Genomic DNA, 12607 nt, shown 5'->3' with positions numbered 1-12607 from the left:
GGAGTACCTAAGCAACAGGAGACAACAAGACAGTGTGAGGGGTGAGGTCTCAGATTGGCGAGACGTTACAAGTGGAGTCCCGCAGGGGTCAGTCCTTGGACCTATACTGTTCCTGATATATGTAAATGATCTCCCAGAGGGTATATACTAGTTTCTCTCAATGTTTGCTGATGATGCAAAGAGGATGATAGTAGGAGGTTACAAGATGACCTAGACAGACTGAGTGTATGGTCCAACAAATGGTTGTTGCAGTTCAACCCGAGTAAATGCAAAGTAATGAAACTAGGCAGTGGAAACAGGAGGCCAGACACAGGATACAGAATAGGACATGAAGTACTTAATGAAACGGACAGAGAAAGATCTTGGAGTTGATATCACACCAAATCTATCTCCTGAAGCCCACATAAAAAGAATAACGTCTGCGGCATTTGCGAGGCTGGCTAACATCAGAACAGCGTTCAGGAACCTGTGTAAGGAATCATTCAGAATCTTGTACACCACATATGTAAGACCAATCCTGGAGTATGCGGCCCCAGCATGGAGCTCGTACCTTGTCAAGCACAAGACGAAGCTGGAAAAAGTTCAAAGGTATGCCACTAGACTAGTCCCAGAACTAAGAGGCATGAGTTACGAGGAAAGGCTGCGGGAAATGCAACTTACGACCCTGGAAGACAGAAGAGTAAGGGGAGACATAATCACTACCTACAAAATCCTCAGGGGAATCGACCGGGTAAACAAGGATAAACTATTCAACACTGGTGGTACGCGAACAAGTGGACACAGGTGGAAACTGAGTACCCACATGAGCCTCGGGGACGTTAGAAAGAACTTTTTCAGTGTCAGAGTAGTTAACGGATGGAATGCATTAGGCAGTGATGTGGTGGAGGCTGACTCCATACACAGTTTCAAATGTAGATATGATAGAGCCCAGTAGGCTCAGGAATCTGTACACCAGTTGATTGACAGTTGAGAAGAGCCAAAGCTCAACCCCTGCAAGCACAAATAGGTGAGTACACAGCTGACTACACACACACACACACACACACACACACACACACACACACACACACACACACACACACACACACACACACACACACACACACACACACACACACACACACACAGTGGGGAAGTAAGGAAGTGTTTACTAGAGTTGGACGTGACAAAGGCTTTAGGCCCAGATGGAATCTCCCCTTGGGTTCTAAAGGAAGGAGCAAGAGAACTGAGCCTACCACTCTCCATAGTGTATAACAAATCACTGGCAACAGGGGAACTGCCAGATATTTGGAAAGCAGCTAACGTAGTCCCGATATACAAGAAAGGGGATAGACAGGAGGCACTGAACTACAGGCCAGTGTCCCTAACCTGCATACCATGCAAGCTGATGGAGAAGATTGTGCGAAAAAAACTAGTGGAGCATCTGGAGCGAAGGAACTTTGTAACACAGCATCAACATGGGTTCAGGGATGGCAGGTCCTGCCTCACAGGGTTACTTGAATTCTACGACCAGGCAACAAAAATAAGGCAAGAAAGAGAAGGGTGGGCAGACTGCATATTTTTGGATTGTCAGAAAGCCTTTGATACAGTGCCACACAAGAGGCTAGTGCGAAAGTTGGAGATGCAGGCTGGAGTGAGAGGGAAGGTACTCCGGTGGATAGAGGAATACCTAAGCAACAGGAGACAACGAGTCTGTGTGAGGGGTGAGGTCTCAGATTGGCGAGACGTCACAAGTGGAGTCCCGCAGGGGTCAGTCCTTGGACCTATACTGTTTCTGGTATATGTAAATGATCTCCCAGAGGGTATAGATTCGTTCCTCTCAATGTTTGCCGACGATGCAAAAATTATGAGGAGGATTGAAACAGAGGATGATAGTAGGAGGCTACAAGATGACCTGGATAGACTGAGTGAATGGTCCAACAAATGGCTGTTGAAGTTCAACCCGAGTAAATGCAAAGTAATGAAACTAGGAAGTGGAAACAGAAGGCCAGGCACAGGATACAGAATAGGAGATGAAGTACTTAATGAAACAGACAGAGAGAAAGATCTAGGAGTTGATATCACACCAAACCTGTCTCCTGAAGCCCACATAAAGAGAATAACGTCTGCGGCATATGCGAGGCTGGCTAACATCAGAACGGCGTTCAGGAACCTGTGTAAGGAATCATTCAGAATCTTGTACACCACATATGTAAGACCAATCCTGGAGTATGCGGCCCCAGCATGGAGCCCGTACCTTGTCAAGCACAAGACGAAGCTAGAAAAAGTCCAAAGGTATGCTACTAGACTAGTCCCAGAACTAAGAGGCATGAGTTATGAGGAAAGGCTGCGGGAAATGCACCTCACGACACTGGAAGACAGAAGAGTAAGGGGGGACATGATCACAACCTACAAAATCCTCAGGGGAATCGACCGGGTAAACAAGGATGAACTATTCAACACTGGTGGGACGCGAACAAGGGGACACAGGTGGAAGCTGAGTACCCAAATGAGCCACAGAGACGTTAGAAAGAACTTTTTCAGTGTCAGAGTAGTTAGTAAATGGAATGCATTAGGAAGTGATGTGGTGGAGGCTGACTCCATACACAGTTTCAAATGTAGATATGATAGAGCCCAATAGGCTCAGGAATCTGTACACCAGTTGATTGACGGTTGAGAGGCGGGACCAAAGAGCCAGAGCTCAACCCCCGCAAGCACAATTAGGTGAGTACAATTAGGTGAGCACACACACACACACAAGGCCTTTAGAAACTTGTGTAAGGAATCTTTCAGAACATTATATACCACATATGTCAGACCAATCCTGAAGTATGCAGCTCCAGCATGGGGTCCATATCTAGTCAAGCATAAGACTAAACTGGAAAAGGTTCAAAGGTTTGCCACCAAACTAGTACCCGAGATGAGAGGTATGAGCTACGAGGAGAGACTACGGAAATATAACCTCACTTCGTTGGAAGACAGAAGAGTTAGGGGGGGACATGATCACCACATTCAAGATTCTCAAGGGAATCGACAGGGTTGATGAAGACAGGCTATTTAACACAAGGGGTAAACACACTAGGGGACACAGGTGGAAACTGAGAGTGCCCAAATGAGCCACAGAGATATTAGAAAGAACTTTTTTAGTGTCAGAGTGGTTGACAAATGTAATGCATTAGGAAGTGATGTGGTGGAGGCTGACTCCATACACGGTTTCAAGTGTAGATATGATAGAGCCCAATAGGCTCAGGAACCTGTACACCTGTTGATTGACGGTTGAGAGGTGGGACCAAAGAGCCAGAGCTCAACCCCCGCAAGCACAACTAGGTGAGTACACACACACACTGGAGGCTGGCTGGCCGACTGGACAGCGCTCTAGACTCGGGGACCTAGAGACCGGGGTTCGATCCAGGCGGCCGGCGGAAAAAAAAATGGGCAGAGTTTCCTTCACCCTCAAGCCCCTGTTACCTAGCAGTAAATAGGTACCTGGGAGTTAGACAGCTGCTACGGGCTGCTTCCTCTGTGTGTGTGTGTGTGTGTGTGTGTGTGTGTGTGTACTCACCTAGTTGTACTCACCTAGTTGTGTTTGCGGGGGTTGAGCTCTGGCTCTTTGGTCCCGCCTCTCAACCGTCAATCAACAGGTGTACAGATTCCTGAGCCTATCGGGCTCTATCATATCTACACTTGAAACTGTGTATGGAGTTAGCCTCCACCACATCTCTTCCTAATGCATTCCATTTGTCCACCACTCTGACACTAAAAAAGTTCTTTCTAATATCTCTGTGGCTCATTTGGGCACTCAGTTTCCACCTGCGTCCCCTTGTACGTGTTCCCCTTGTGTTAAATAGACTGTCTTTATCTACCCTATCAATTCCCTTCAGAATCTTGAATGTAGTGATCATGTCCCCCCTAACTCTTCTGTCTTCCAGCGAAGTGAGGTTTAATTCCCGTAGTCTCTTCTCGTAGCTCATACCTCTCAGCTCGGGTACTAGTCTGGTGGCCAACCTTTGAACCTTTTCCAGTTTAGTCTTATCCTTGAATAGATATGGACTCCATGCTGGGGCTGCATACTCCAGGATTGGCTTGACATATGTGGTATACAAAGTTCTGAATGATTCTTTACACAAGTTTCTGAATGCGGTTCGTATGTTGGCCAGCCTGGCATATGCCGCTGACGTTATCCGCTTGATATGTGCTGCAGGAGACAGGTCTGGCGTGATATCAACCCCCAAGTCTTTTTCCTTCTCTGACTCCTGAAGAATTTCCTCTCCCAGATGATACCTTGTATCTGGCCTCCTGCTCCCTACACCTATCTTCATTACATTACATTTGGTTGGGTTAAACTCTAACAACCATTTGTTCGACCATTCCTTCAGCTTGTCTAGGTCTTCTTGAAGCCTCAAACAGTCCTCTTCTGTTTTAATCCTTCTCATAATTTTAGCATCGTCTGCAAACATTAAGAGAAATGAATCGATACCCTCTGGGAGATCATTTACATATATCAGAAACAAGATAGGACCGAGTACAGAGCCCTGTGGGACTCCACTGGTGACTTCACTCCAATCGGAGGTCTCACCCCTCACCGTAACTCTCTGCTTCCTATTGCTTAGATACTCCCTTATCCACTGGAGCACCTTACCAGCTACACCTGCCTGTCTCTCCAGCTTATGTACCAGCCTCTTATGCGGTACTGTGTCAAATTCTTTCCGACAATCCAAGAAAATGCAGTCCGCCCAGCCCTCTCTTTCTTGCTTAATCTTTGTCACCTGATCGTAGAATTCTATCAAGCCTGTAAGGTAAGATTTACCCTCCCTGAACCCATGTTGGCGATTTGTCACGAAGTCCCTTCTCTCCAGATGTGTTACCAGTTTTTTTCTCACGATCTTCTCCATCACCTTGCATGGTATACAAGTCAAGGACACTGGCCTGTAGTTCAGTGCCTCTTGCCTGTCGCCCTTTTTGTATATTGGGACCACATTCGCCGTCTTCCATATATCTGGTAGGTCTCCCGTCTCCAGTGACTTACTATACACTATGGAGAGTGGCAAGCAAAGTGCCTCTGCACACTCTTTCAGTACCCATGGTGAGATCCCATCTGGACCAACAGCCTTTCTAACATCCAGATCCAGCAGGTGTCTCTTGACCACCTCTCTCATAATTTCGAACTCTTCCAAGGCCGCCTGGTTTACCTCCCTTTCTCCTAGCACAGTGACCTCACCTTGTTCTATTGTGAAGACCTCCTGGAACCTCTTGTTGAGTTCTTCACACACCTCTTTGTCATTCTCTGTATACCTGTCCTCGCCTGTTCGAAGTTTCAATACCTGTTCTTTCACTGTTGTTTTCCTTCTAATGTGACTGTGGAGTAGCTTTGGTTCGGTCTTGGCTTTGTTTGCTATATCATTTTCAAAACTTTTCTCTGCTTCTCTTCTCACCCTGACGTACTCATTCCTGGTTCTCTGGTATCTCTCTCTGCTTTCTGGTGTTCTGTTATTCCGGAAGTTCCTCCACGCCTTTTTGTTCAGTTTCTTCGCTTCCATACGTGCCCTATTATACCATGGATTCTTCTGTTGCTTCTCGGATTTTTCTCTTTGGGCCGGGATGAACCTGTTTACTGTCTCCTGACACTTTTGGGTAACATAGTCCATCATACCCTGTACAGACTTATCACTGAGGTCTGTGCCCCAAGGTATTTCACTTAGGAAACTTCTCATCTGTTCATAATTTCCCTTTCTGTATGCCAGCCTTTTGATTCCTTGTTCTTTTTTGGGGGAGAAAAGTCCTAGCTCTACCAGGCACTCAAAGTTCAATACACTGTGGTCACTCATTCCCAAGGGCACTTCCATCTTAACTTCTCTTATATCCCACTCATTTAGGGTAAATATCAAATCAAGCATTGCTGGTTCATCTTCTCTCATTCTTGTTGGTTCTTTGATGTGCTGGCTTAGAAAGTTTCTTGTTGCCACGTCCAGCAGCTTAGCCCTCCATGTTTCTGGTCCTCCATGCGGGTCTCTGTTTGTCCAATCTATCTTCCCATGGTTGAAGTCTCCCATAATTAGTAGTCCAGATCCATTCCTGCTAGCAACAGAAGCTGCTCTTTCTATTATGTTAATGGTGGCCATGTTGTTTCTATCATATTCCTGTCTAGGTCTTCTTTCATTTGGTTGTGGATTATATATGACTACGACTATAATTTTTTTTTCTCCATTTGTTACGGTACCTGCTATGTAGTCACTGAAACCTTCACAGCCCTGAATATCCATCTCCTCAAAATCCCAGCCTTTTCTTACCAGCAGAGCTACACCACCCCCACCTTTTCCTTCCCTCTCATTCCTCATAACATAATAGTCCTGTGGGAACACTCCATTTGTTATCGTTTTCGTGATCTTTGTTTCTGTGAGGGCTATTATGTCTGGGTTTTTCTCTAGTACCCGTTCTCCAAGCTCATTTGCTTTATTTGTAATTCCATCTATGTTATTGTACATCGCTTTGAGGCTCACTTTCTTCTGTCCCTTCTCAAATCGCCTCCTTGGTGAGTGTTCTGCTGGTGGGGAAGGCTGTTCCATGGATGTGAGGACCTGTGAGGTGGATAACAGGGTCTCAGAGGATACTGGGATGAGGGGCGGGGGATCCACTGAAATGGGAGGGACAGGGAGGGTATGGGGTGAAAGGGGAGGGAGGACGGGAAGGAAAGGGGGGGAGGGAGGACTTGGGAGGAGGGGAGGGGTAGAAGGGTGGGGATTGGGTGTGGGGGGAGGGAGATTTGGCTGAACATTTGAGTGGGGGCAGGGAGGGTTTGGGGTATGGGGGTTTTCTATGCAGAGGAGGGAGGCGGGGTTGTCCTCCCTTCTGGTGTTACTGGGTAGCTGGTTGTGGGTTCCCCCCTCGCTTCTGGGGGTGTTGTGTTTGGAGCTGTGACTTCCTGGTTTTCCCCTCTCGCCCTGCGCCTCTTCCTTGCTTCTGCCGCCACGGCTCTGTGTACTCACCTAATTGTACTCACCTAATTGTGCTTGCGGGGGTTGAGCTCTGGCTCTTTGGTCCCGCCTCTCAACCGTCAATCAACTGGTGTACAGATTCCTGAGCCTATTGGGCTCTATCATATCTACATTTGAAACTGTGAATGGAGTCAGCCTCCACCACATCACTTCCTAATGCATTCCATTTGCTAACTACTCTGACACTGAAAAAGTTCTTTCTAACGTCTCTGTGGCTCATTTGGGTACTCAGCTTCCACCTGTGTCCCCTTGTTCGCGTCCCACCAGTGTTGAAAAGTTCGTCCTTGTTTACCCGGTCGATTCCCCTGAGGATTTTGTAGGTTGTGATCATGTCTCCCCTTACTCTTCTGTCTTCCAGTGTCGTGAGGTGCATTTCCCGCAGCCTTTCCTCATAACTCATGCCTCTTAGTTCTGGGACTAGTCTAGTAGCATACCTTTGGACTTTTTCCAGCTTCGTCTTGTGCTTGACAAGGTACGGGCTCCATGCTGGGGCCGCATACTCCAGGATTGGTCTTACATATGTGGTGTACAAGATTCTGAATGATTCCTTACACAGGTTCCTGAACGCCGTTCTGATGTTAGCCAGCCTCGCATATGCCGCAGACGTTATTCTCTTTATGTGGGCTTCAGGAGACAGGTTTGGTGTGATATCAACTCCTAGATCTTTCTCTCTGTCTGTTTCATTAAGTACTTCATCTCCTATTCTGTATCCTGTGCCTGGCCTCCTGTTTCCACTGCCTAGTTTCATTACTTTGCATTTACTCGGGTTGAACTTCAACAGCCATTTGTTGGACCATTCACTCAGTCTATCCAGGTCATCTTGTAGCCTCCTACTATCATCCTCTGTTTCAATCCTCCTCATAATTTTTGCATCGTCGGCAAACATTGAGAGGAACGAATCTATACCCTCTGGGAGATCATTTACATATACCAGAAACAGTATAGGTCCAAGGACTGACCCCTGCGGGACTCCACTTGTGACGTCTCGCCAATCTGAGACCTCACCCCTCACACAGACTCGTTGTCTCCTGTTGCTTAGGTATTCCTCTATCCACCGGAGTACCTTCCCTCTCACTCCAGCCTGCATCTCCAACTTTCGCACTAGCCTCTTGTGTGGCACTGTATCAAAGGCTTTCTGACAATCCAAAAATATGCAGTCTGCCCACCCTTCTCTTTCTTGCCTTATTTTTGTTGCCTGGTCGTAGAATTCAAGTAACCCTGTGAGGCAGGACCTGCCATCCCTGAACCCATGTTGATGCTGTGTTACAAAGTTCCTTCGCTCCAGATGCTCCACTAGTTTTTTTCGCACAATCTTCTCCATCAGCTTGCATGGTATGCAGGTTAGGGACACTGGCCTGTAGTTCAGTGCCTCCTGTCTATCCCCTTTCTTGTATATCGGGACTACGTTAGCTGCTTTCCAAGTATTTGGCAGTTCCCCTGTTGCCAGTGATTTGTTATACACTATGGAGAGTGGTAGGCTCAGTTCTCTTGCTCCTTCCTTTAGAACCCAAGGGGAGATTCCATCTGGGCCTATAGCCTTCGTCACGTCCAACTCTAGTAAACACTTCCTTACTTCCCCACTGGTAATCTCAAACTCTTCCAGTGGTTCCTGGTTAGCTATTCCCTCACTTACCTCTGGAATTTCTCCTTGTTCTAAGGTGAAGACCTCCTGGAATTTCTTATTCAATTCCTCACACACTTCCTTGTCATTTGTAGTGAATCCTTCCGCCCCTATCCTTAATCTCATAACCTGTTCCTTTACTGTTGTTTTTCTCCTAATGTGGCTATGCAACAATTTAGGCTGAGTCTTTGCCTTGCTTGCGATGTCATTTTCGTATTGTCTTTCTGCCTCTCTTCTCATCCTGACATATTCATTCCTGGCATTCTGGTATCTTTCTCTGCTCTCCAGTGTCCTGTTATTCCTATAGTTTCTCCATGCCCTTTTACTTTGCTGCTTAGCTAGCCTACATCTTTGATTAAACCATGGGTTTCTCATCTTCATTTCTCTGTTTTCCTTTTGGACTGGGACAAACTTGTTTGCTGCGTCCTTGCACTTCTGCGTGATGTAATCCATCATATCTTGGGCCGTCTTTCCCCTGAGCTCTGTTTCCCATGCTATATCTGTTAGGAATTTTCTTATCCCCTCATAGTTTCCCTTTCGGTATGCTAACCTTTTGGTTTCGGTATCCCTCCTCGAGTTCAATAACCCTTCTTCAATCAAGTACTCAAACACCAGTACACTGTGGTCGCTCATTCCTACTGGGTCCTCAAAACCGATTTCTCTTATGTCGGAGTCGTTCAGAGTGAAGACTAGGTCGAGTCTCGCTGGTTCGTCATTGCCTCTCATCCTTGTGGGTTCTCCGACATGCTGCGTTAAAAAGTTGCTTGTCACCACCTCCAATAGTTTGGCTCTCCACGTATCCTCGCCTCCATGCGGTTCCTTGTTCTCCCAGTCAATCTTTCCGTGATTGAAGTCGCCCATGATGAGCAGGTGGGATCTATTTCTACAGGCAGCAGAGGCTGCCCTCTCAATTATAGTGTTAACTGCCTTGTTGTTGTTTTCATACTCTTGACTGGGTCTCCTGTCATTTGGTGGAGGGTTGTATATTACTGCTACTACTATTCTTGGTCCTCCCATTGTTATGGTGCCTGCTATGTAGTCTCTGAACTCCTCACAGCCCAGGATGGCCATCTCCTTAAAACTCCATTCCCTTCTCATGAGTAGGGCCACTCCGCCTCCTCCTCTACCTTCCCTCTCTTTCCTTATTACTGTATACTCCTGGGGAAACACGGCATTCGTTATGATTCCAGAGAGTTTTGTTTCAGTGAGTCCGATTACATCTGGGTTAACTTCTTGTGCTCTTTCCCTTAGTTCACTTGTCTTGCTTGTGATCCCATCTATGTTCGAGTACATCACCCTGAAACTGACTCTCTTCTGCTTCTTTTCTGGGGGGGACCTTTGGGATCTGGGGTGAGTGGGAGCTGGGGGGACCTGGCACGGGGGGATTGGTGGAGGAGGGAGGGCTTGGGGTGGTGGGGGAGAGGGGGAGGGTACAGGGGGTGGATAAGAGGGGGAGGGTACAGGGGGTGGATAAGAGGGGGAGGGTACTGGGGGTGGATAAGAGGGGGAGGGTACAGGGGGTGGGTAAGAGAGGGAGGGTTGGGGAAGCATGGGGGGAGGAGAGGCTGTGGGGGATAGGGGAGATGGGGGGGCTTGGGGGGAGAGAAAAGGGTGGAGGGCTTGGGGGGCGTGGGGGAAAAGGGAGGGCTGAGGTGGGTGAGGAAGAGGGGAGGGTTTAGGGGAGTGGGGGAGAGGGGAAGACTTAGGTGGGGTGGGGGAGAGTGGGGGGCTTAGGGGGGAGGGGGAGAAGGGAGGGCATGGGGGTGGGAGAGACGGGAAGGCATGTGGGAGAAGGGAGGGCATGGGGGATGGGGGAGAAGGGAGGTCCTGGGGAGAGGGGTGAGGGGGAGAAGGGGGGTGAGTGGGGGGAGGGGGGTGGGTGGGGGGAGGGTGCCCTAGGTGGGTACTTAGTGGGGGGCTGACAGGGGATGGGGCATGTGTGTGTGTGTGTGTGTGTGTGTGTGTGTGTGTGTGTGTGTGTGTGTGTGTGTGTGTGTGTGTGTGTACTCACCTAGTTGTGTTTGCGGGGGTTGAGCTCTGGCTCTTTGGTCCCGCCTCTCAACCGTCAATCAACAGGTGTACAGATTCATGAGCCTATCGGGCTCTGTCATATCTACACTTGAAACTGTGTATGGAGTCAGCCTCCACCACATCACTTCCTAATGCATTCCATTTGTCAACCACTCTGACACTAAAAAAGTTCTTTCTAATATCTCTGTGGCTCATTTGGGCACTCAGTTTCCACCTGTGTCCCCTTGTGCGTGTTCCCCTTGTGTTAAATAGACTGTCTTTATCTACCCTATCAATCCCCTTCAGAATCTTGAATGTGGTGATCATGTCCCCCCTAACTCTTCTGTCTTCCAGTGAAGTGAGGTTTAATTCCCGTAGTCTCTCCTCGTAGCTCATACCTCTCAGCTCGGGTACTAGTCTGGTGGCAAACCTTTGAACCTTTTCCAGTTTAGTCTTATCCTTGACTAGATATGGACTCCATGCTGGGGCTGCATACTCCAGGATTGGCCTGACATATGTGGTATACAAAGTTCTGAATGATTCTTTACACAAGTTTCTGAATGCCGTTCGTATGTTGGCCAGCCTGGCATATGCCGCTGATGTTATCCGTGTGTGTGTGTGTGTGTGTGTGTATGTGTGTGTGTGTGTGGAAAAACAAAAATTAGTTAGTAGAAGTTGAATGCTACATAGCCTTCCCGGTTTGGTGCCTCCCTTTGACAATCAACTGTTACCTTAGTAACAGGTGATTGACAGTTGAGAGGCAGGCCGAAAGAGCAGAGCTCAACCCCAGCAAGCACAACTAGGTGAAAACACACACACGTACGGTTTGACATACGTCAAAGGTTCACGACTACTACTGTCTCATTGATTCATCACATTAATGTTATTTCCTTGTGTATCAGGTCGATCTGTGCCTGGTAAGTAAACATGAACCAGTTTAACTTAAGCAGCGATCATCTCATCTGTCTCAAACATTTAAAACACTGAACAATTTCTTCTTCAGGTCAGATGTAACACAAACAAGGAGCAAAGGGTTCAAGCTCAACAAGCCACAATGTTGGACTGAGAACAGCAGATGCTTGTTCATCCACAAGGTTATAAATCCATGGAACCGCCTACCCGCCGAAGGCATAAATGCTGAAACTCTGTTAAATTTTATAATCCAACTGGAGAAAATCTTTAGGGCAAATGGGGGCAAACTTGATGTTTGCAATAAAAGCAAACACCAAGTTAGGAACAGTCGAAACTATTTTGTTATTTTATTTTATTTATTTATATATACAAGAGTTGTTACATTCCTGTTCATCCACCAGCACAAGTCTCAGTGTTTAATCCTAATTAATCCTAATATTCCCCGGAATACGACCCGCCAAATCGTTTAACAAACAGGTACCCATTTACTGTTGGGTGAACAGAGGCTGCAGTTAAAGATTGGCGCCCAGTAAATCCGCCCCGGCCAGGATACGAACCCAGAGCAAAGCGCTCGCGAAATGCCAGGCGAGTGCCTTGCCACTTCGCCACGGGAACGGCTAAAGTTAGACTAAGTTACTGCGAAGTTACGATAAGTTACTGAGATATTACGATACATTAGTGCCCCCGAGGAAGAAAAGACTAGTGTGTGGGACCTAAAAATTGGTCATAAAAAACGGGAATCACAGAAAGTATTTTGTGTGTGTATTTTAGCTCATCAAAGGGCAGAGGAGCCGAGGGCTACACAGAGGAAAGAGGACTACACTCTCAGGTAAAGTTAGTGAAAACCTGCAACGATTTTCCGCGGATTTTAGAGCAGAAAATTGCTGAATACCCCCAGCACTCTAGCGCCGCGCGGCCATCAAAGGAAAACGTAGACACGTTTATTGGGAGACTGTAGCAGATGACAAGCACATGATTCCCCGCGCTATCTTACATGGAAGTATTTACCTTATATCTGTAACTTTTAAACTTAGATATGGCTTCGACACACACTCACAATATCCCTCTCTCTCTCTCTATCTATCTCTCTCTC

Source organism: Procambarus clarkii, chromosome 3 (assembly GCF_040958095.1).
Source record: "Procambarus clarkii isolate CNS0578487 chromosome 3, FALCON_Pclarkii_2.0, whole genome shotgun sequence".
Taxonomy (NCBI): Eukaryota; Metazoa; Arthropoda; class Malacostraca; order Decapoda; family Cambaridae; genus Procambarus; species Procambarus clarkii.
This window is presented reverse-complemented; position numbering follows the sequence as displayed.